Source organism: Ornithodoros turicata, chromosome 1, assembly GCF_037126465.1.
Source record: "Ornithodoros turicata isolate Travis chromosome 1, ASM3712646v1, whole genome shotgun sequence".
Classification (NCBI taxonomy): Eukaryota; Metazoa; Arthropoda; class Arachnida; order Ixodida; family Argasidae; genus Ornithodoros; species Ornithodoros turicata.
The window spans coordinates 215,789,309-215,811,385 of NC_088201.1; the positions used below are offsets into that span (position 1 = coordinate 215,789,309).

At 45.8% G+C, this 22,077-nt stretch overlaps 1 long non-coding RNA gene across 1 annotated transcript; it reads left to right on the forward strand.

Moving 5' to 3' along the window:
• The first annotated feature begins 364 nt into the window (after nucleotides 1-364).
• On the forward strand, nucleotides 365-21,735 carry LOC135376497 (uncharacterized). The gene is made up of 4 exons (XR_010417714.1): nucleotides 365-742; nucleotides 13,616-13,717; nucleotides 14,244-14,276; nucleotides 21,326-21,735. It is a non-coding gene; the product is annotated as an uncharacterized LOC135376497 (long non-coding RNA).
• The last annotated feature ends 342 nt before the right edge of the window (nucleotides 21,736-22,077 follow it).

Genomic DNA, 22,077 nt, shown 5'->3' on the forward strand with positions numbered 1-22,077 from the left:
ACGAAACGTTCCGAATTATGATTGGGATTATTATTACTTACCTTCACAATGGGACAGTTGGCCTCCATGAAAGGGGAAGGTGCTTACATTAACGTAAGAACTACGTGTTTTCTACACTGCACGTAAGAAATACCATTCGAAGGTAAACAATGTTTTGTTTCTAGAGGTGTTTGGTCGTCGGCGGATGGTTAACTGTATAGATACAGACTTCGTCGTATAACAGATAAACAACCCGCTGTGCAGGGGAGCAAGTAGGTCGCGAGGCGTCATAGGAGGTGGCGATGTCATCGGTGCACTCTGGAGCGATGAAAATGAATGATGGCATGTAATCTTGCGTCAGAGTGGCAACATGAAAGTAAGTCTCCTGATCCCAGTGGTACCCTTGCCTGATGCCCCTCAACGGAGAGCAGAGCAAAGACACTTAGCACGAAGGCGCAAATACGCCTCGCATTTACAACAACTGAGAAGTCAGAACAATGTCTCTGAATGATGATTGGCTGCGAGAGTGTTGAAGATACCCATCTTAGCTCCTGTTTTGGAACAGCTCTTTTCCCATAGCGTAGCTACTCTGCCTGTACCGAAATTTCTAGAAGCTAATTTGTTTATTTACAGGAATGACTTGAATGGCAGACTATGCTACACCACGACAGACACGCAAAATGCGCCTACATTTTCAGGAGTAGTGGGATTCAACGTAGATAATTTCTGTAAGGCGAGCGCTGCATTAGATGGACAAACAGCGGTGAGCATCAGTAAGACAAAAAAATCATATATTTCGTATTTTCGTATTGTTTAGGTTATGCAAATGTAGACGAGGTCATAGTACTTCGAAGTAATACAGCGTTTTTTTTTTCGATTCTTCGAATTGCTTTAAACTTTTTTTTCTATGACAATACGTTGTTTTGAATTTTCCGGTACCTGCATTTCCAAGGAAATTGCTTGGCGCGTGACGAAAAGAAGATACGAGGATTGACGGCATTAACGTTTAGTAGCGATCTCTAGTATTAACGATTGATTAATATTGTGCGAGCTCAAAGCCTCTCAGCAGCAGACTTTTAATGATGAGGCACTCTGGTACTACAGACGGATCGCTTCGTGACAGAAACAAAGAATAGATCCTACACTCAGGTTTAAGCAAACCCAAGGTTGTCAAACGTAGTGGAGTGGTTGCCAGGGTGTCCCTCTTCACATATGAGTAGTGATACGTTAATATAATACTGACACAATGAATACGTCACTCACAAAGCAAGTCGTCTACCTCTAGCGGATCCTTCACCTCGCAAACAGAGAAATAAAACTCCTGGAATGATACATTTTTTTTCTCAACTCAAGTACATCAGTGCTATTTCGGATCTCAGCTATAGCTGATAGAAGCCCCCAAAGTGGAAAATACGAGGCCTCTGCTTACACAACACGTTATGAAACACGCGTGACGCAACATGAAGCATGGCGTCATGGCATGAGTCGGTATACGCCACACGTCTACGCATTTGCGTGGGTTTTATTTTTACCTCCTTGGTTCCTTTCGAAGTCTACCGTCGCCTCTCTCCACACATGCCCTTTCGCGATATCTTTAAGGTAATATACCGATAGCAACTCAGGACTAGAATGACAAACTGACAAGCGTGTACAAGAGGAACGTCGGATGACTAGATCATGTATTAGGCACAATCTTAAAAAAAGATCGACAAGTTTTGACAAATAGTTAAAATGATATAGCAGAAGATGATGTCATTGCCCCTCTACGGTCGAAGAGAGCTAAGACAAGCATATGGTCAGTCTGGACTGAACGTGCGGCTGATATTTTGTCTGCTGCTTATTGCAAGCGTGAGAAGAAAGGCTGAGCCAGAAGAGAGCTTCCCTGGGCAACAGGGTGTGATGTGTAACCACAAGAATATCCACTGCCTGAAACTGTTCTCCCGTTGCCTGCGGGAGAGGAAGGGTCGTAACCTTACCCTGATACTAACGCTTATTTATTCCTGATATGCCTCATCGTAAGAGTAAAAGCTAAGGACGTTCTGAATGTCAAAAGGGCTTCTTGACTGTCGTCTTAAGCGTCTGTTGGATAAGCAACTGTCGGGAATGTTGCTGATCCAAAAGACGTGGCAGTTGACTGTACGCCACAGTAGCTAGGAATACTGCACTGCAAAATCGTATGACACAGACAAACGGACCCATCACGTGAATAACAGACATAACGGGCACGTTCTTGCGCAAAGCAAGCACTATACAAGAGTTCTGGCGGCGGTCGAAAGAAAAATAAGAAGGATAGCATCACTTGAACCGGGTTCAGCCTCTCACCATAGCCAGCGTACGCCGCTATCTCATTTAAACCAGAACAACTGGATACATAGAAGTATTTCCCACAGGGATAGTAGCACACATCTAAACCCTAATACAACAGAAATTCACCAAATGATTCCACTTTATTCCACTGAAAGAACCCACAATAATAGATGCATGTGTTTATAGAATACTGCATCCCGTAGCCCGAAAATGACGAGGCATAAGGTACACGTGACCTAACATACAAAAAAAGGGAACAGCGTACTAGTCATAAACCAAGAGATTACAATGACTGCAACATTTTAGACTAATACGATATGACATTGTTTCATCTTCACAACACTTCAGCACAACGAAGTATAAATTGTAGACTAGCTATATGAGCTAGCAATTCAGAAGCTATATAAGTATATAACCCTATTGAAAAAAAAACATATCGAATATATACGGGTCCCATATATATGGCTTTATTGAACATGGGGTTATATGTCATATGGACATATGGGTTATGCAGATCATACGGGGTGCTCATGTGGCCCGTATGGCCTATACGAGAATCTCCATATCCAACAATCCCGTATAAACGTGTCCCATACAATTCTCATGTGACCCATATATCCACATCATTGTGTGAGCCATAACGGAATTATGAGACCGCGTATACGGGGCCCAGGGAGCATAAGGTTATGTATCACGTTGAAGAAGCCGTTGGTCAGGTAGCGGTCGTATGAAGATGCGGAGTGAAGATTATACGGGTGCATCCAGTGACACATAGTGGGGAACCAAGCTCCACCTACACACAAAGCACCAAAGGGGAGGATACATTGTGAAAGCAGTACAGATATTAGAAAAATATAGGTATGATAAGCTGAATATCTTTACGCGAACATAGTGGCAAAAGAACCAGGACACTTTTCTCTGTTATCCAGTTTGTTTGACTTGTTACATTGGCACGGTTGTAAAAGCTTGCACTGCCATAAAGCAGATGTTGGAGTCGCATGGGTGAAGTGCACACCCTACCTGTTTCGCAGTAAACACAACTCAGTAAAAAACTTTGCAATGACCTGTAGCTTAACTTACTTTGTCTTAAGATCTCAGTCATGTGTGTGTTCATTTCCTACGTCAGGAGTGCGACAGCCCATTTGTCTTGTGCACAGAAACAAATATGTCAAAAACGCCTGAAATTCAAAGATTCCACATTAGTAACACTCCACTGGCGCATCACATGTGACATCTTCACCCGATGTTAAGTGACGATATCGGTTAACGACTACGGCAACAAGCACACTGAGTTGAGCATAAGGTAACAGGAATCAAGAGGGTAGCAATCACACTGAGTGCATAAAGTAATAGGAACCCACATGCTAGGAATGTCACCAAGCAAAAGGTGCATGAATCATGGCATAACAGCCTCACAACTAATCTTCCATTCACGAAATCCAACGGCTTCTGGACGTATCTTCCAAGGTGTACACACACAGGAACAGGTCCAGACATCACTAGCAAGGCACAAACACACAGTTAGAACAGTCCGCGCCACCAACGCAACGACGAAACATCCGAAACAGGAACGACGACAACACGCGACCGCTAACCTCCGGTGCTCCAACGTCGCCTGACCAGTGGCGGATGCAGAGTGTGGCGTCGGGAGCGCCACTGTGGTGACGCTCTTCGTGCTATATAGAGAGAACGGAAAGCGGCGCGAGTACGACAGCAATGCTATCGGAAGGAGGACGTTTTCCCCATCGAAACGAGACCTCATTCACCTTTCAACGCCAAGAAACACCCGATATCGAAAAAAATGCCTCGTGCCACATGTATAAGGAAGCCGCCGTTGCTACGGGATCCTAACTCGAGAACGGAGAGAGATAGGTGTCGCAAGTTCCTACGCCTTGCCCGCTTTGAGTACGTGTGTCCATCAGAGGGAGGTTTGGATCTGCCGTGGGGTTCGAACCCAAACACTGGGACAAATGTCGCGGAACGGGGGTTGCCGTCAGGAATTTTCGTAATGACGCCCTAACAGCTGGAAATTGACGGGTGGTCCGAGTCGGAAAGTTGTAGTGCAGGGCGCGGATCATGCATACACAAACTTTCGGGTAAATCGGGCGTTAGGTAAGCAAGTTACAACACTGAACAGCGGGAAGCGTTTCCGGGCGTCGTTACCCAGACACGCCGGCGTCGAAAAACTGCAAAGCCAATGTCTTATCTTGGAGAACGAAACCTTGCGTGCCTACAGGACAAACTCGATTTAAAAGAGCACGTCGATACCTTCAAAACTGTTACACACGACTATGTAGCTGCAACTGGGGCGGTTTTAGGAAAATGCGGCCGCCCTTCACATGTATCGTGAGGAATGCAAACACGGAAACCGGGAACTGGAGAACCGCTAAAGTTACAGACCTGCGCTCAATTTTGTCACGTTTGGTACTTCATGTAGAGTAGGTTCCCAAAAAATGAACATCGTTAGATGCGAGCTTCCTTCCGAAAAAGAACCCCAAAATTTGCAAAAACAGCGTCGCGAACGCGTCTTCACCCACAATTTCCGAACCGCTAAAGACCGGACCGCGGTGTGATTTTGCTGATCATAGAACTATTCGAGACCTATGTGGACGCAAATTTTGGCGTGAATCCGACAAATGCTGCGGGACGGCGCTCCAAACGTGTCCTATATGTGCTGATGGAAGCCAAAAATTTCCACATTTGTCGGCTACCGTTAGGATTTCTCACAAACTGCGGGGGTGCTCGTGAAAGGGGAGGAATGTGGAATCCGTCACAAGAAATAGCGTCTTGATAGGACCATTTTAGGCCTCTATGTTAGACGCACAACCCCATCTAGCGTTAGTCGAAAGAGTCACCACTGCCATGAACCACTAGGATCCCCAAGAGTCTTGAGCAGGCTCTCCGTGTACCACCGATCAACGGCATTTGTTCTTATTGCCACCTCCTGATGTGAATGTCGTATATCCTAAGTTTAATTATGCAAATTTTTGTGAACTGAACTCGGAAATTCACCAAGTAAAGGTCACTTTTTTACGCCATCAATATGAAGAGCGTGCCGAATTTCGTCAAATTCATGTTAATTGACATTGATATTCGCGACCTATCCCATCGGAAAAAATAGCCGAACATCATGCTTTTCGGAACACCGGACCATAATGTGCCATGACTTTTTGAGTGCAGTCGCTCTCAGTCCGACGAAAGGAGGTTCCAAACCCATCCCACAGTGTGATAGTAGAAAAAGTAACAGATTCTGAAATTTGGAGAGGGAAAGTGTTCCCAGCGAAAGTCAGACGCGATAAGCCACTCCTGTGTTATCTTTTCCTGCGATGCCAGGGTGGGCTGGGTTTCCAATTTCCTTTCGTCGGACTGACAACGATTGCGCTGAAAAATTCGTTGCGCGCTATCGCGTGGGAGCTCCATAGGACGTGATGTTCGGCTATTTTTTTTTTCAATGGGATGACTCCTGAATATCCCAGTTAATAATATCCCATTAATTATCATTAACTTGAGCAAATTAGACACGCTCTGCACATTGTTGGGGTAAAAAGTGACATTCACTTGGCAAATTTCTGACCCGGCGTCGGGAACTTGGCGCCCCCATCGCCCGGCAGCAGCCGCAGCAGCCTCCTCCTGCACTCACGGTTGGGTCGCCGCAGGAGGGAGACCCCCCCCCACGTATAGCTGTGCGTGGCTTTCCCGTGTCTGGGGAAACGGGGATCCTGGCGGTTGAGTGGACTCGGAGGTTGGTTTGGACCCTTCGGGGCCCCTCCGGGAAAACAACACACCGCTTTGGCCCCTGCTTCCCATAGTCGGGTGGTCCTGGAAGGCCCGGCCAGGATTATTCAGCTAGTCGCCATCTCCCTTTTCATCACTTTCTCTTCCTTGGTCTCCTTCTTTCTCTCCTTTTCCTCTTTTCACCTTCTTTGGCGGCAAGGGTCAACCTTGGGCAGTCTTTCACTCTCCAGAAGCTGCACTTGGGTATAGTGTAGGCGTACCTGCTACTGCGTCAAACGCGGTCCCCTGGTTGGGCTCCGTGGTGGGCGGCAGGACCCTTGCATCGAATTGTATTGTCATTGTCACCTTTACCTCTTCCTTAAAACCCCGAGATCGGAATCGGAAACGGTTCCGCACCGAGTACCAGCAAATTGATCTAAATACCTCAACACCCGAACCATGGTTTGCAAAGTTTCTGGTTGTCCACTCTAATGATGACACAAAACCACTGTCAAAGGTATCTCCTTTTGTAATAGCGAAAGCACTTGAACAGCTGATAGGTAAAGAATACAATGCCAAGAAACTGGGCTCTGGAGATATCCAGGTCCACGTTGAAAAGCGAGAGCAAAGCAGTGCGCTTCTTTCACTGACAAACATCAATGGGATATCTGTCACAGTAAGTTCGCACCGGAGTCTCAACATTGTTAAAGGAGTAATTTCTGAGAGCGACCTTCTTGACTGTTCGGAATCGGAACTCCAAGAAGGCCTACAACAGCACGGTGTGGTAGCTGTAAAGCGAATAGTCATGCGTAGGGATGGGAAAGAAATCCCAACAAAGCACATAATCCTTTCTTTCAAGCTCCACAAGCTGCCAGACACAATCAAGGCCGGTTACCTCAGTTGCAATGTGAGGGCTTACATCCCCAATCCGAGTCGCTGTTACAAGTGCCAGCGGTTTGGCCACGGTTCTCAGGTATGCCGTGGGCAGCCCGTCTGTGCTAAGTGCTCCGGCAAAGACCATTCGTCAGAGTCGTGCAGCAATGATTTTCAGTGTGCCAATTGCAAGGGTAACCACCCTGTTTACTCCAGATCATGTCCTTGTTGGAAGGAGGAGAAACAGATCCTCAAGCTGAAAACTGAGCAAAATATTACATACAGTGCAGCAAAGGCACAATTGGCGTTCCAGAAGAAAGGAACCTTCTCTGATGTGGTGCGCAGGGGAGTGGCACCACTCAGAGTATCGGTGGAGACCCAGACCTCTGGGGCTCCCCTCCACACTCCCCAACACAAAGAGAGGGACACTGAGGGTTCTCCTCCAGTGGCCTCTCAGACGAACAGCCAGGGAGATGCAATATTAACCTCAGAGGAGGTTGTTGCATCCCCTTCCGTTTGGGACGGGATTGCCATGGGCCTGTCCCAAAACACGAGTCAGAGCATGGATCTCGATGACGACGACTGCTGCTCTCAGAAGTCGTCTTCGAGTCTACCAAGTCTTTCCACGGGCAAGGAACAGAGAGGGAAAAAAGCTGGCCGAGGACGAGGAGGAAAAGCCAAGGAACAACAACAAAGGGTTCCTCCACCGAGAATACAAGCTCCTTAATCCCTCCGCATTCATGGACAGTTGTTCCACAAGGTCTTTACGCCTTAGAGTAGTCGTTCAGTCCATATTCTTTTTCCTCTTCTGTGCATTTCTTATGGGTTCCCAGAGCATTATTCAGTGGAACTGCCGGGGTTTGCTGAAAAATCTTGATGATGTCCATGATTTGGCAGACAAACATCATGCTGTCTGTTTCTGTCTCCAAGAAACAAATTTGATTCCAGACACCCCTTTCCACCTCAGACGGTGGAACGTTTACCGTAAGGACCGAACAGACACGGCACGTGCTTCCGGAGGTGTGGCCATTCTCACGGCCAGAACACTTCCCACGAGAGACGTTCTACTTTCCACAAATCTTGAGGCCATTGCTGTACAGATCTGCACTGACCGTGTAGTGACGGTGTGCTCTTTATACCTACCGCCATCAGTCAGGGTCGAACAGAGACAGCTTGAGGATCTTATTAATCAGCTCCCATCGCCTTTTCTACTACTGGGAGATTTCAATGCGCATCATTTGCTCTGGGGTTGTTCCAGAGCTGACACCCGAGGCAAAATGTTTGAGAAATTATTAGCATCCTTGCCAATCTGCCTGCTCAATGCAGGAAACGCTACTCATGTTAATGCTGCTTCGCAGTCCTTTTCAGCCATAGATATTTCGCTGTGCAGTCCATCTGCATTTCAGGACATTTCATGGACAGTGGACGAAAACCCCTATGGTAGCGATCACTTCCCTGTCGTTTTAGAGATCAGTCGACCATCAGCTGCTATTAGAACCCGCCCACCTCGTTGGAAGATACAGTTAGCAGACTGGAACCTCTTTAAACAAGAAGCCACACTTTCTATAGAGTCCCTCCTTGGGCTGAACATTAATGACGCAAATAACTATGTAACAGACACTCTAGTAAAAGCAGCAACCAAGTCCATTCCACAGTCATCAGGTCAACTGCCCAGGCGTTGCAAGCCTTGGTGGTCAGAGGACTGTGGAAATACACGAAAAGAGCAGAACCGTGCTTGGGGCAAGTTCCGGCGGTATCCAACCCCAGCAAATCTACTGGCGTTTAAGAGAGCTCGAGCAAAAGCGAGGTGGACACGCCGACAAGCGAAGAGTGAATCGTGGAAGGGTTTTGTCTCCTCCTTGAATAGCAATACCCCAACTAAGGTTGTGTGGGATCGATTAAAGAAAATAAAGGGCAGTTACACAAGCTTCTCTATTCCTCTCTTGGAGAGGAATGGTACGGTGTGCCAAACTTTAGAAGAACAAGCAGATGTGTTGGGAGAACACTTCCAGAGTGTTTCTTCCTCCTCTCACTACACTAGGGATTTCTTAAAAGTCAAAGACGATGCTGAGAAATTCAAAATTACATATGGCACCAATGACAGACATGCTTTTAATAAACCATTTTGTTTGATGGAGCTGCTGCGTGCTCTGTCGTCTCCAAAACAAACAGCACCAGGGCCAGATCGAATCACGTACAGCATGTTACAGCACTTATCAAAAACATCACTAGAAGGTCTTCTGCACTTTTTCAATTCAGTTTGGAATCAGGGTGAACTCCCATCTCGTTGGAAAGTGGCGACAGTCGTTCCACTTTTGAAGCCAGGGAAAGATCCTTCCAACGCATGTAGCTACAGGCCTATAGCCCTTACAAGCTGTTTAGGCAAAACCTTCGAGCGCATGGTTAACTACCGCCTGATGTACTTCCTCGAAGAAGATGGATGTCTCGACAGGTATCAGTGCGGATTTAGAGCCGCCCACTCAACCACTGATCATCTGCTGCGGCTGGAAACTGTCATCAGGGAAGCGTTTGTCAGAAAACAGCATTGTATTTCCATATTTTTCGATATTCAAAAAGCGTACGATACAGCATGGCGATATGGTATCGTTCGCGACTTGTACAATTTCGGTGTACGCGGCCGTATGCTCCGCTGCATCGCAAATTTTCTACAGGACAGAACTTTTAGAGTCCAGTTGGGCACTTCACTCTCACGTTCTTTTATTCAGGAGAACGGTGTCCCACAGGGTTCCGTTCTGAGTGTCACACTCTTCATAGTCAAAATGAACTCCATTGTGCACGCTATTCCGCCATCCGTCATGTACTCACTATACGTTGACGATGTTCAGATATCTTGTTCGTCTACAAGCATTTCAAGATGTGAGAGACAACTCCAGCTCTGTGTGAACAAATTAGCAAAATGGTCATCTGAGAATGGATTTAATTTCTCACCTGAGAAAACGGTTTGCGTACCCTTCTCAAGAGTAAGGGGTATGTTTCCTGAGCCAGAACTTAAAATGAATGGCCAAGATATTACGGTCAAATCTGAGCATAAATTCTTGGGTATACTTTTTGACCGCAAGCTCACTTTCAACCCTCACATAAGGAACCTAAAAAGTAAATGTGGGAAATCGCTGAACATTCTCAAAATCTTGTCACATAGATCCTGGGGTGCAGACCGTGAGGTTCTGCGTCGCATCTACACATCTTGCATTCGTTCCAAGCTTGACTATGGATCTGTCGTGTACGGCACTGCACGAAAGTCCGTCTTGAGAGCTCTAGACCCTGTCCACCACCAGGGACTGCGACTGGTCTTGGGAGCGTTTCGCACATCGCCGGTCGATAGTCTCTATGTGGAGTGCAACGAGTGGTCATTAGAAAGGCGGAGATTTTACCTTGCCTCCACATATGCACTAAAAGTACGAAGTTATCCACAGCACCCAGCTTTCTCTTGTGTTACTCAGACACGCTGCAAACAGTTATTTCTTAACAAACCGTCATGTACACCTCCTTTCAGCTTGCGAATCCTGCAGGAAATTGAAACACACGGTTTTTCAGAGTACGATTCTACGCCTGTAGGAACTAGTGGAAGGATTGCTCCGTGGCGACCACCGCCTGAACACAATACATCTTTATTGCAGTACAAGAAACACGAAACTCCCACAGCCGTACTCCTGCAAGAGTTTCTGTCTATAAAAGAAGGTTTTGGGGACCATGTCGCATTTTACACAGATGGTTCCAGAACGGACACCGGTGTCTCATGTGCAATGGTTACAGACACATCTTGTAGATCGCATCGATTGCCAAACACAACTTCCATTTTCACCGCAGAAGTGTATGGCGTAATCTTGGCACTTAATCATATACTACGACTTTCCATCAGGTCATCAGTTGTGTATACTGATTCACTTAGTTGCCTGCAGGCTATATGTAGCCTGCAACCACCAAAAAACCTCCTTGTTCTGCGAGCAAAACACCTGTCTAGCCGCATAATAAACACAGGTCTTTCGTTGACACTTTGCTGGGTGCCCAGCCACGTCGGGATACCCGGTAACGAGCTCGCGGACACAGCGGCTACCAACGCACTCTCAGGTGACATAACCCCCTTTGACGTACCAGCACAGGATCTGAGGTCTGCCTTGCGTAGAGCAATTAACTTAAAATGGCAACATGACTGGGACACACAGACAAATAATAAATTACATTTGATCAAGTGCAATGTAGGTAAGCCTGCAGGAGTTTTCAAAGAGAGGCTTTATGAAGTAGTCATGTCTCGCCTGCGTATCGGCCACACATTTCTCACACATGGATTTTTAATTCTCCAGAGGGACCCACCTCAGTGTGTGCACTGTGCTGAGCAGTTGTCTATTCTTCACATTCTCATCAGCTGCCCTCTCCAGGAACATCATCGCCAAATTCATTTTTCTGAGTTCTACCAGTATAGAATTCCTCTTCACCCAGCCCTTTTGCTGGGCGATGAGCCGCTTGTAAGTTTTAGCCGAGTTTACAAGTTTTTTAGGGACACTGGATACCTAAGAGATATCTGAATTCACATATATTTTTATGTTTATATCAGTTTTAAATTCATCGTTATCTTTTAACTGGTAAAGAGATCATATATCACAGTATTGGCGCATTATAGCCTTAGTTGCTCATGCGCCATAAAAACCCGAATCATCATCATCAAATTTCTGACTTCAGTTCGCAAACATTTGCGTAATTAAACTTACGTTACACGACATTCACATCAGGACGTAGCAAAATCGTAGTAAGAACAAATGCCGTTGACCGCAACACTCTACGTGGGGTAGTTTTTTTTTTTATTATAATTCAATGACACGATTTCTGGGACACCTGCATAAGGCGAACTGGAGCTTCAGCTTACAGCAGCAATGAAACAGCAGTAGTACTGGCACTGCCAACAAAATATTATAGCAACAGCGGGGAGTGCATTTACAAGCGTGCAGTAAAAGGTGGGAGAAAGAAGACAAACATGTCAGTGTGGAAACTCTCTCACAAACTAGGTTAGGTTGGGTCGATACGGTTTGGTTAGGTGAGGTTAGCCAAATCCAATCTGAAGATGAACTCAAACAGATTCCAACGCTGTCAGAGAAAAAAAGAAGAAACAGAACTCTTCACATCAAGAGGTAACTCTATCATATACAATGAACATCGCTATGATCGCATTCGTACGAGAGGGTTCGGAACGTCCGATTCCATCACGCGCTGCAGAGAGAAACGTGAATGGCAGATTCCAGGAATATCGTATTCGATAAAAATCCACTAATTCTAGTTTTCAGGTTTTGTCGATTCGATTCCGTGGTTTGTATTCAGATTTCCGCTGCAGTGGTCCGTGATCACGTGTGCGCAATAGCGCACAACTATAGTTTGGGACCCACCGAGGTCGATGCGACCACAGGGTAACACAATGCCGCCATTGTTGTAACTACCCTCAAACGCGTCCCTTTCGCGAAATCGCCGTCTTTCGTGGTTACACGTCATAGACAACACCATTTTGAGGTCATGTCGTTTCAGCGCTTGTCGACATATTCCACTCGGCTTCAAGCCAGAAGACGAACGTATTTTGCCGACGTAAACTATACGATGCTTCTTAATGCCGGGTCGTCATCGCGTCTTTGAAAGTGGTCAACAGTAGGAGACCTCATATAAAGAACTGATCGGACAGTAAACGGACTGCTTACAAACGCTGGGTCGCCATCGCGCCTTTGAAAGTGGTAAACAGTAGGAAACCTCATATACAGAACTGATCGGACAGTGAACGGACTGCTTACAAACGCAAGGTCGCCATCGCGTCTTTGAAAGTGGTCAACAGTAGGAGACCTCATATACAGAACTGATCGGACAGTAAACGGACTGCTTACAAACGCAAGGTCGCCATCGCGTCTTTGAAAGTGGTCAACAGTAGGAGACCTCATATACAGAACTGATCGGACAGTAAACGGACTGCTTACAAACGCGGGTCGTCATCGCGTCTTTGAAAGTGGTCAACAGTAGGAGACCTCATATACAGAACTGATCGGACAGTAAACGGACTGCTTACAAAGGCGGCTCGTCATCGCGTCTTTGAAAGTGGTCAACAGTAGGAGACCTCATATACAGAACTGATCGCACAGTAAACGGACTGCTTACAAACGCAAGGTCGCCATCGCGTCTTTGAAAGTGGTTAACAGTAGGAGACCTCATATACAGAACTGATCGGACAGCAAACGGACTGCTTACAAACGCAAGGTCGCCATCGCGTCTTTGAAAGTGGTCAACAGTAGACCTCATATACAGAACTGATCGGACAGTAAACGGACTGCTTACAAACGCTGGGTCGCCATCGCGCCTTTGAAAGTGGTCAACAGTAGGAGACCTCATATACAGAACTGATCGGACAGTAAACGGACTGCTTACAGACGATTTTCCAGCCTATCTCGGGTGCGGCCATATTTAGGGTCACGTGTGGGTTGACGCTTGCTGTGACGTGCGACGAGGACCTGTCTCAAATGCATTGCCTTGCACGCAACTGGCGTGAGGCGCTGCGTGAAGTCCTGGCGCTAGCATGAAGTAAACTAAAAATAAAACATTATAGTTCTGTCCAACCCAGGGCTCCGTAAAAATTCAGCAAATGCTTTTGATTCTGAAACGTTAATGAAAATACTCGTGGGTGTCATTTTCATGTTGTATGTGTGACAATGATATGGTGAATGATGAATACACGCCTCGTCTGTCACCGTTCTAGGGCAAAGGCTCTACAGTGAGCGAATTGTGCACCACGCCGTGTGGCCTTCAGAATTTCGTGTATCATACCATCTTCCTTGGTCCATGCAAGGCGCCGCAGACTGTAAGTACACAGGGAAGAGTCAACACTACCTAGATGGATAGAGCCTTCTCACCCGTGGACGTGGCGTAACAACTAATAGACAGCCAATCACAATAGTGTTTTTCACGGCGGTAGCCGATCCCGGTCGAGCTTTCAGCTTCACCGCTCCTGGGGAGCAGATCGTGACACACTAAAGCAGATCTACGTCTCCACTGTTCTTTCCAAATTGGATTTGGTTTGATTTGATTTTGATTTTATTTGGTCTTTTCTTCAAGGTAAAAAGTCACAAAAACTGAGTGGTCTCTTAGCAGAGGCTAGTGATGGGTGATTATGGATGTGCTGTGTACGGTTCACACGGCCACCAATACATGCTGGATCTAGTACAACACCAAGGACTACGTTTAGTTATCGGAGCTTTCAGAACTTCGCCAATACAAAGTCTATACATAGAATCGATTTTTCGTTGGTACCCTTGTGTGTGCTATGAACTCATCCAAATGTATGAGAGCGTCACAAAATTGATTAACATTTCGTTATTGCCTTTCAGTCCGGACAAGCATGCTTCGATGACGACCATGTGGTATGTGCACTTTTATCTTCTAATTGGACGACTTTATTAGCTACGCCATGACCAGATATATTGACAGAAAACTCCAGAATCTGAAAACTGGCTGCATCTCTCGGGATTCCGTCAAACGCTCTTGAATGCTTTATGGTGGCACTATAGGACATTGACACAAAATTTTTAATCAAAGTGCCAAAAACAACCCAAAGGACGCACTGTAAAACCACGCAGACAGCTGAAGTTAGTACGTGAGTCGGCTAGCTTCTTTATGGCTAGTGAGACGTGCCCGTTCCATCTCCGATGACGCTGTTTGCAGCCCACGCACCCGTTCCAGTAGTCTGAAAAACGTCATCCCTCCCAGAGCTTCCTCTGTCCTTTAATCTCCACTGGGCTAGTATGCGTTTAAAGCATATCTAAATATAGAGGTGATGGACATCTCACAGAACCCTCAGGATAGCCTAAAATGTCTTGCACTCGTCCGCTACCACTCTCCTGGCTCTGTTAACGCGGCTGTGCTACGCTAAATTGGCAAATACTCGTATAATTCTAGCCCTAATTTCGACCTGTTTTGGATCAAACCTCAAGGACGAGACGGCCCTTAAACATCAAGAGTCACCACGTAGATGGTCACCACGTAACTGATACTGAGACTGAGTTACTGAGCTGAGTGAGACCAAGTTGATAGAATGATCTGATAATCACAACTTAGCAAGCAGACGCTTCATGGACAGACCGCCGTTCTAACCATCACCCGATCCAAGAACCTGCAAGTACCTGTGAAAATAAACAGTAAATATATGAAACAAGTACCTGGGTGAACAATTTGTGCGCGTGTGTATTTGTGTGTGTGTGCGCGTGTGCGTGTGTGTGACCGCTATCGGTGTCTAAAACAACTGAACTACGCATGTATTACACACGCAATTTCTGCTACAAATTTCTGCTACCCCAGGGAACGGGTTCACTGCAAAAATCGAAGTACGATTAAATAATGCATCATTAATGCGGCGGAATGCGCGTATTCTCTTGTTTTTTTTTTTTGTTTTTTCGTTTATAGCTGGCACACCGTTCACCCACTACCCCTACGCAGCGCTATCCAGCTCTACCCACATCTATGCACCCCTAAGAATCACTGTCACTAGCTGTTACTAACTACCACTAACTCCAAAGCCACAACAGGGACGCGAGCCTTCTCCCCCTTCCCCCCTGGCCTCGCTGCCGTAGCGAGGTACTCCCCCTACCAGTGCGCTGGCGCGGAATGCCGGTATTGAATGAGGAAGGGGGCGGAGAGGTTTTTCTCCGGCGCTTTGCACATCCATCAGACTGTCACGATTTTCCAACTCGGGAGTTGTAATGCTAAAACATCAAAAGATATTCTACTTCGTACGGTGTTGAAATATAGAATAAATCAATTAATTAGCATAGTAATTGCGAATTTAGGGGTAGTCCCTCCCTAAGTCTCACTTAGTTCGCACTTAGTATTCCAATTTGTCTATTCTAACCTTAGTTATTTTATCATTTTATTTATAAATTATATATTTTCGATTCTTTAACTTTAGTAATGCCGTTTTAGTACTCGAAATCAGTCCCAAACTTTCGACCACGTTAGCAACAGAAAAGCAGTAGGACAGCCACGGTTGTCGGTTCCACATTTGTGGATGTAAGCATGTCTGTCTCCAATCCACATAGCACCTATGTCGTGTTACTCTCCGGCGGGGAGCCGAGTGGTGCGACGAAATTTATCGCATTAAGTTTTCAGTGGCAACGCATTCGCAAAATCAACAAGCACAATTACCTGAAGCTCTCCTAGGACATACCAAACACGGACAAAGAGGACGAAGTGGGGAAAAAAACTGTAAAAAAAAAGAAAAAGAATATAGCACTGACTGCCTAGGATTGCTACGGTTGCGAGCCTTGCCGGAGACAACGATATTCTATGCTCCCCTTTTCCCTGTACCACCTGCATTAAAGCTTCACTGTTGGTGTGAGTCCTGTGTTGTCCTCTTCGTATTCGTTGTCGCTCAAATTCAACGAAATGTACCTCTTTCATTAATATGCCTAGAACATCTCTACGTGCTCACGAACGTCCTGAATATCCGGATATACTTGTGATATGTAGGGGATATCCGACAAAGCCATTTAGGTTCTGATTCTACCCAGTAAACAAACCATGTCTCAGGTACACCTACAGAATATCGCGCTCTGGATGTTTGCATTCCGATGTATAAAGCGCAGTTCATACATCCTGGGGAAGTTCCTGGACTATCCAAGAGACCAGGATGTAAGCATTGATTGAACGTCGCTCGAATGTCACCGGGATGTCGTCTAGAGATATACGGATGTGTAGGACGTTTATACAATTTGTTTTTACTGTCAGTCTCTTATTTTTACTGAGTATATTTCCATAGCGCTAGGAGCAAGCAAAAATACCTTGTCTGAGTTTTCGATACAGCGTGGATAAATAGTATTCGCGTGTTGCTCTCTTTACAAAGAATGGCCTTTGCAAAGCAACAGATGAATGGCCTTGCAGCTCTACTACCTACCTACCTTACCTCTACCCTCTACCTTAGCTTCTAATCACAGTAGACCTGCCATACTGAATTAAAAACACAGTATTTGACAGGAAATGATGTCTGAATTGTTGTTGGTATACTTGACTCGATGCAGGTGCAGCGAAATTGCAAAGGCATATCCATCCTCGTCACCCCCACAAACGGCTTACGCCCCTCTATAATTAGCGCGATTTCGCTGATACGACGTCTGGAACGCTTCGTTTCATTTTGCTGTTAAGATCGTGGAGGGAGATGATGACTCTTTACAGCAGGTATACCAGCAGAGTTTCCGTGCATATTACAGTTGACATTGCCAGATATGTTGCTTCGAGCAATGTGTATAGTCTGCGGGAAGTAATCGAATATGACGTCGCATTGCGTAGGTGGTTTCACACGCTTCAACGTCCGATCTTGCCGTGCTATATTTCGCCATTTGGTACAGGTACCAATACGGGTTCGTCCCATTTTTTGCATTTTCCGCCAATAGGGGGTGCAGAGGGTAATATGGGGAATCTTGCTGACATTTTCACCATATTTGTTGAATGCTTGCAATATGAGCTCACATTGCCTACATTTTCCCCCTTATTGCCTCACACTTGGCAATGTGGAGCCCTTATGTCAAGTTTCAGCCAATATCGGGAAAATCCTGGCAACGCTTCGCCATTGTGGGTCAATATTGTGTGCTGCCTGAGGACCTGCCTGTGGCTTGCTGACAACTATTCTGGAGACCCTCCAGACTTTACATGTCACAACGCGTTTTCAGTACAGCTAGGTTGCTCAATAGATCTAAAAGAAATACTAAGAGGCCGAGGAGGAATATAAAGGGACTAAGAGGCTGAGCCAAACTGAACTTCTAGAATCATTCGTAGAACCATCGGCTACCCCTAGATCGCGCCCGAACAAGTTTGAATCCCGATACCACACCCCAGACTGCCACACCACCGCCACTGCCCCGACTAGCCTTGGCTACGAGCCTTGACTGAAGCTCGCTGTGACAAAAATCCGGAGCAAGCGTTGCCAATTGTTTTCGGAGTCGCGCCTGATTTCACCAGCTAAAAAATACGCTACGTTCCCTCTTCTGGTTCAGCATGGCTTCCCATGGCTTCCTGCGGCTGCCCAAAGAAGAGTTCCGTTCAGCTCCTTTGCTCTTTTTCAATCTTCCTCCTCGCCTTTCCTTCTAGCCTCTATTCATACGATTTAGATGGCCTTCAAGAATGCCACCTCTGTCGTTAGGTGCGGGAATTGTTACCGAAAAAAGCATCGAGCATCATCATCGTCATCATCACTGCCTCTGACCCTTCATCACTTTCACCCTTGCATCCATCAAAGCGACGGGAGAGGCCACGAGAGTTAATTGGCCAGCATCGACTCATAAACATCTACGAGCTCTTTAATTCGGCCCTTTACGAAGCTAAAGTTTTAATGATAACTTCTTTAACGTCTAACTTGAATAAAAATCGGCTTTGGTAGCACGTCTGCTGCTCCGATATCTGTCCTGGCCAAATGGACCGCCACTTTGTCATCACGCGACCTGCGGGGCTACACCGTCAACCAATATTCGTGCCTGACATAGCGCGGTCGACAGGAATTCCACTCTGTTAAGAGGCAAGATGGTTCAATATTCAGTCGAGTCTGATCCCCATCTATTCTGTATCGTTCAGTAGTCACTGTTGTGTTAGTCTCCTCCTCCGAGCATAATAGGATTTTCCCGAGCTTGTCTCCGAAGCTGTAACCTCTTGGAGGTCAGCAAAGTTGCACCTTGCACTTTTTTCTCGTCGCCGCACACTCCAAGAAAAAAAGGTATGATTTTCTACCCATTTCGGTAGAGCTGCATTGCAACCACATTTCTACTCCAACCAGTTTTACCTTTTGGGTGTAACTGCAGAGTAGAAACAAACAACAGAGTAGAAACTGTCGTTGTACCAGCTTGGGTAGGAAATTCTGCCATTTTCTCTTTGAGCAAACGTGAGAGAGAAGAGAGAGGGAAAGGAAACTCTTATACCCGCGGGGGAGAAGTCGCGTGTGGATTGGCTGGAAATGGTAGAAGTACCGTCCTGTTGCTAGTTTAGGTAGGAATTTCTACTTGTTTTTCTACTTGTTGAGTGCAGAACACTGTCTGCACTGCAGGCTGATTAGCGATTCATGAGAGTTTAACGTGGCGCATTTACATCATTTTGTGGCTTCGGTCACTGATGATTGTGTTAGCAAGAAGTTATTTTTCATTTTCTGCGTTAATCTTACGCAGGTTCGGTGGAACGCTTCACCACTGTGGTCTCTCGGGAAAATCAGTCTCTCTACCAGGACAAGCTCGTACTAACTATTACCGACCTAAAGCCTTAATACACGCCTATTTGGCCTTTCATGAAACGTCTGCTGTTTCACACCTTTATTCGTACATATCAATATTGGCCAAATGGCGACATCATCTGGACCGCCGCGTTTGGCAGTCCTCCCGTTTTTGTCCCCGCTTATTGATTCCCGCTTAATGTATTCCTTTCTGTTTTCGTTTATTGGTTATTAAATATCGATAACGATTTCTGTTTCTTCGGAAGATGTTTCGTTTGTTTTTGTGCCTCAGCTCTTTCGGTGTCGGGTTCCGTTCTCGTTTCTGTTTCCGAATTCCGTTTTGGTATGAGACAAATTAAAATATATTTTTTGTTTCTGTTCCGCTTACTGGTAGTAGTAACGAAACCATTATCGTTTGTTTGTATTTTTGGTTCCGATGGAATTCAGGTAGATACCTTTCATCGTTTCCGTATCTGTTTCCCGTCATAGTCACTGGTTGCGTGGCATAAAACAGAAAAATGTTCGAAGGTTAATGCTTCATATCATAGATTGAGAAGTTACCGGTCAAAAAGAACTCGTTACAAGTGAAGTTACCTGTGCAAAATGTAACTATGTTAATAACGAAGGTCTTCAGCCTGAAATGTAACTCGCAGTTACTGAATTACTTAAAAAAGAACGAGTTACTTCCAAGTTACTTCGGACACAAAATAACATTACACAGGTGCAGCGCGCGCGAGCAGTTGAGTTAGACCTTGAGTTGCCTGCGGAGGAGTGCAACACGCTTAGATCGTTTTCGTCTATGCCCAACAATAGACCTCTCCCTGTTTGTAAACAAATGACGTCACAGTGTTCGACAGCGCCACATATTTGGTTGAATTGAACTACGCTCGATGCTAGAGGTGAAAAAAGTCCGCCCGAAAGCCACGGTCTTGAGGGGATCATGATATGGTCCCTTGAACGGATGCGACCCTCGATCCTGCTTTTCTTTCAATGGGAGTCAGAGAACAAGTGCCGTTCGTGACACCCGGGCCTCTCCTTGCGATCTGTTTCGGTTTCAGTCTGTCTACCAATGCCATGATGACGTTTCTCTGGTAGAGGTCTATTCGAACGGTTTGCATCTTACTCCCTGTGGGCGCACAATGGTTCAGCTCCATTTCAATGGCAGCGGTTCTCACTTCATGAATAAAATACCGTCATTCATTGAATATCACGTTTTATGGCGAAAAAATGCCATGAATGAGCGGGAGAGAACGTGAACGTGACTGAAAAGCGAGTTAAAAGTAACTTGGAACTTAAGTTACTTTGGCAAAGTTATCTGAAAAAGGAGAGAGTTCGTCCGAAAGTTACCACGGCGCAAATGTACCCAGTTAAGTTACAAGTTATCAAACAAAAGGAACAGAGTTACCTCGAACTCTGCTTCATATAGCCGCGGAGCTGCATATTGTATTCAAATAGTGCTGTGTTTGCACAGTACACGAGGAACAGTCATTCGCTATCCAAGGGAGTTTCGACAACCCAGCATGTCTTCATGTACAGTTCTACATATGGCATATGAATGTTTGCATGAATGAATGATAATTTTACTTTAACGACTCAGCTGAAATGACGACAAGTCTAAAGTTGAATAACACTCTTACGATTCACGTTATTGGACCGCGACCTGGATTCGGACACAGGCGTTCATCTATGTGTACGTCCATGGTACGATCTGTTCATTGAACGCAACAACACAGCGCAGCAACCATCGACGGTAAAGAAAGAACCATACAACCTAAGCGCTGAGTAACAGCTGAAGTTTATGCTGTGCATCGCAGGAAAAGAAAAGGGAAATGGGAGGGGAAGAAGGGAATACAAGCACAGTGGCTACACAGGAGACGCGTTTAGATAAGCAATCTCCGGTAGTTCAATGCAAAGGGCACCGACACAGCTCTTTTTTCTGTCACGAATCGTGAGAGCTTCGAATATCACTCTGGTCCGCTGAACCTTCTGTCTGGCGAAAACTCGAGTGCTTCCTAACCGAGGCCAGTAGCCACATGCTCCTCAGTGTAGCGTCAAATTGTTTCCTGTCCCTGATTTCGGAGAAGTAGCATGTTAAATAAGCCTATCATTAACGCACCTCCCCGTGTGGCTTGCGCACGAATTGTCACAACTCAACGGAATGTCATAAAGGACAAAATCGCTCAACTTTCCGTGCTAAACACTCATCCGTTTCACCTTTTCTTCCTACAGCTGTGCTTCTTCAATCAATGTGAAAAGAAATACAGCGAGATAAAAGCGCTGGCCCGTCGTAACTGGAACCAACCAGACAGCTATTACGACGAACGTGCTGCCTGTGCTAAATACCCTTGACGTGGCGTTCATCGTGCTCAAGTTACCTGGACGTGTCCTGCACATTACCTTGATCAGACTATGTGGCTGCTGTGCTGTGTTCAATATTCCCTGGATTGAGACACTGTTTCATAGCTGAGAATTGTTGACGATGTGACTCGATAACGCATTGATGCTCCATTGCGACTTGTGTGTGTAATTGATGAAACTGTGCTACAAGAGCTACAACTTCAGAGTGCGTAAAGTGGGATACAACTCGAAACAAGGCTGATCCTTGGTCGGTGATTCTACATTACGCGCTGCGACTGCCATCAAACTGCTTTGTAAATGTAGGTTATTTGAATTGTTTTAAATTTCGGTTGCGAAGGCGTCCCGTGCCATCAAGGTGTCCTATAGCGTGGCTAACGTTAGCAACAGTAGCTCATACGGCAGAAATAACGAACTCGACGATATAAGCATGCAGTTTGCATCATCGCATTCTCGCTTCGATGCACGTCTATGATTGAATGCATTACTGCAGGCTGTCGTGCACCATATAGCTAAAGAACGTTTAAGTGTGGCGTCGAAGTACATCAGTTCGAATGGAACCAGGGAGAACAGAACTCTGCGTGAATGAATGCTTGCCGTGAAGAACACAAAAAACGTGTTGTGCA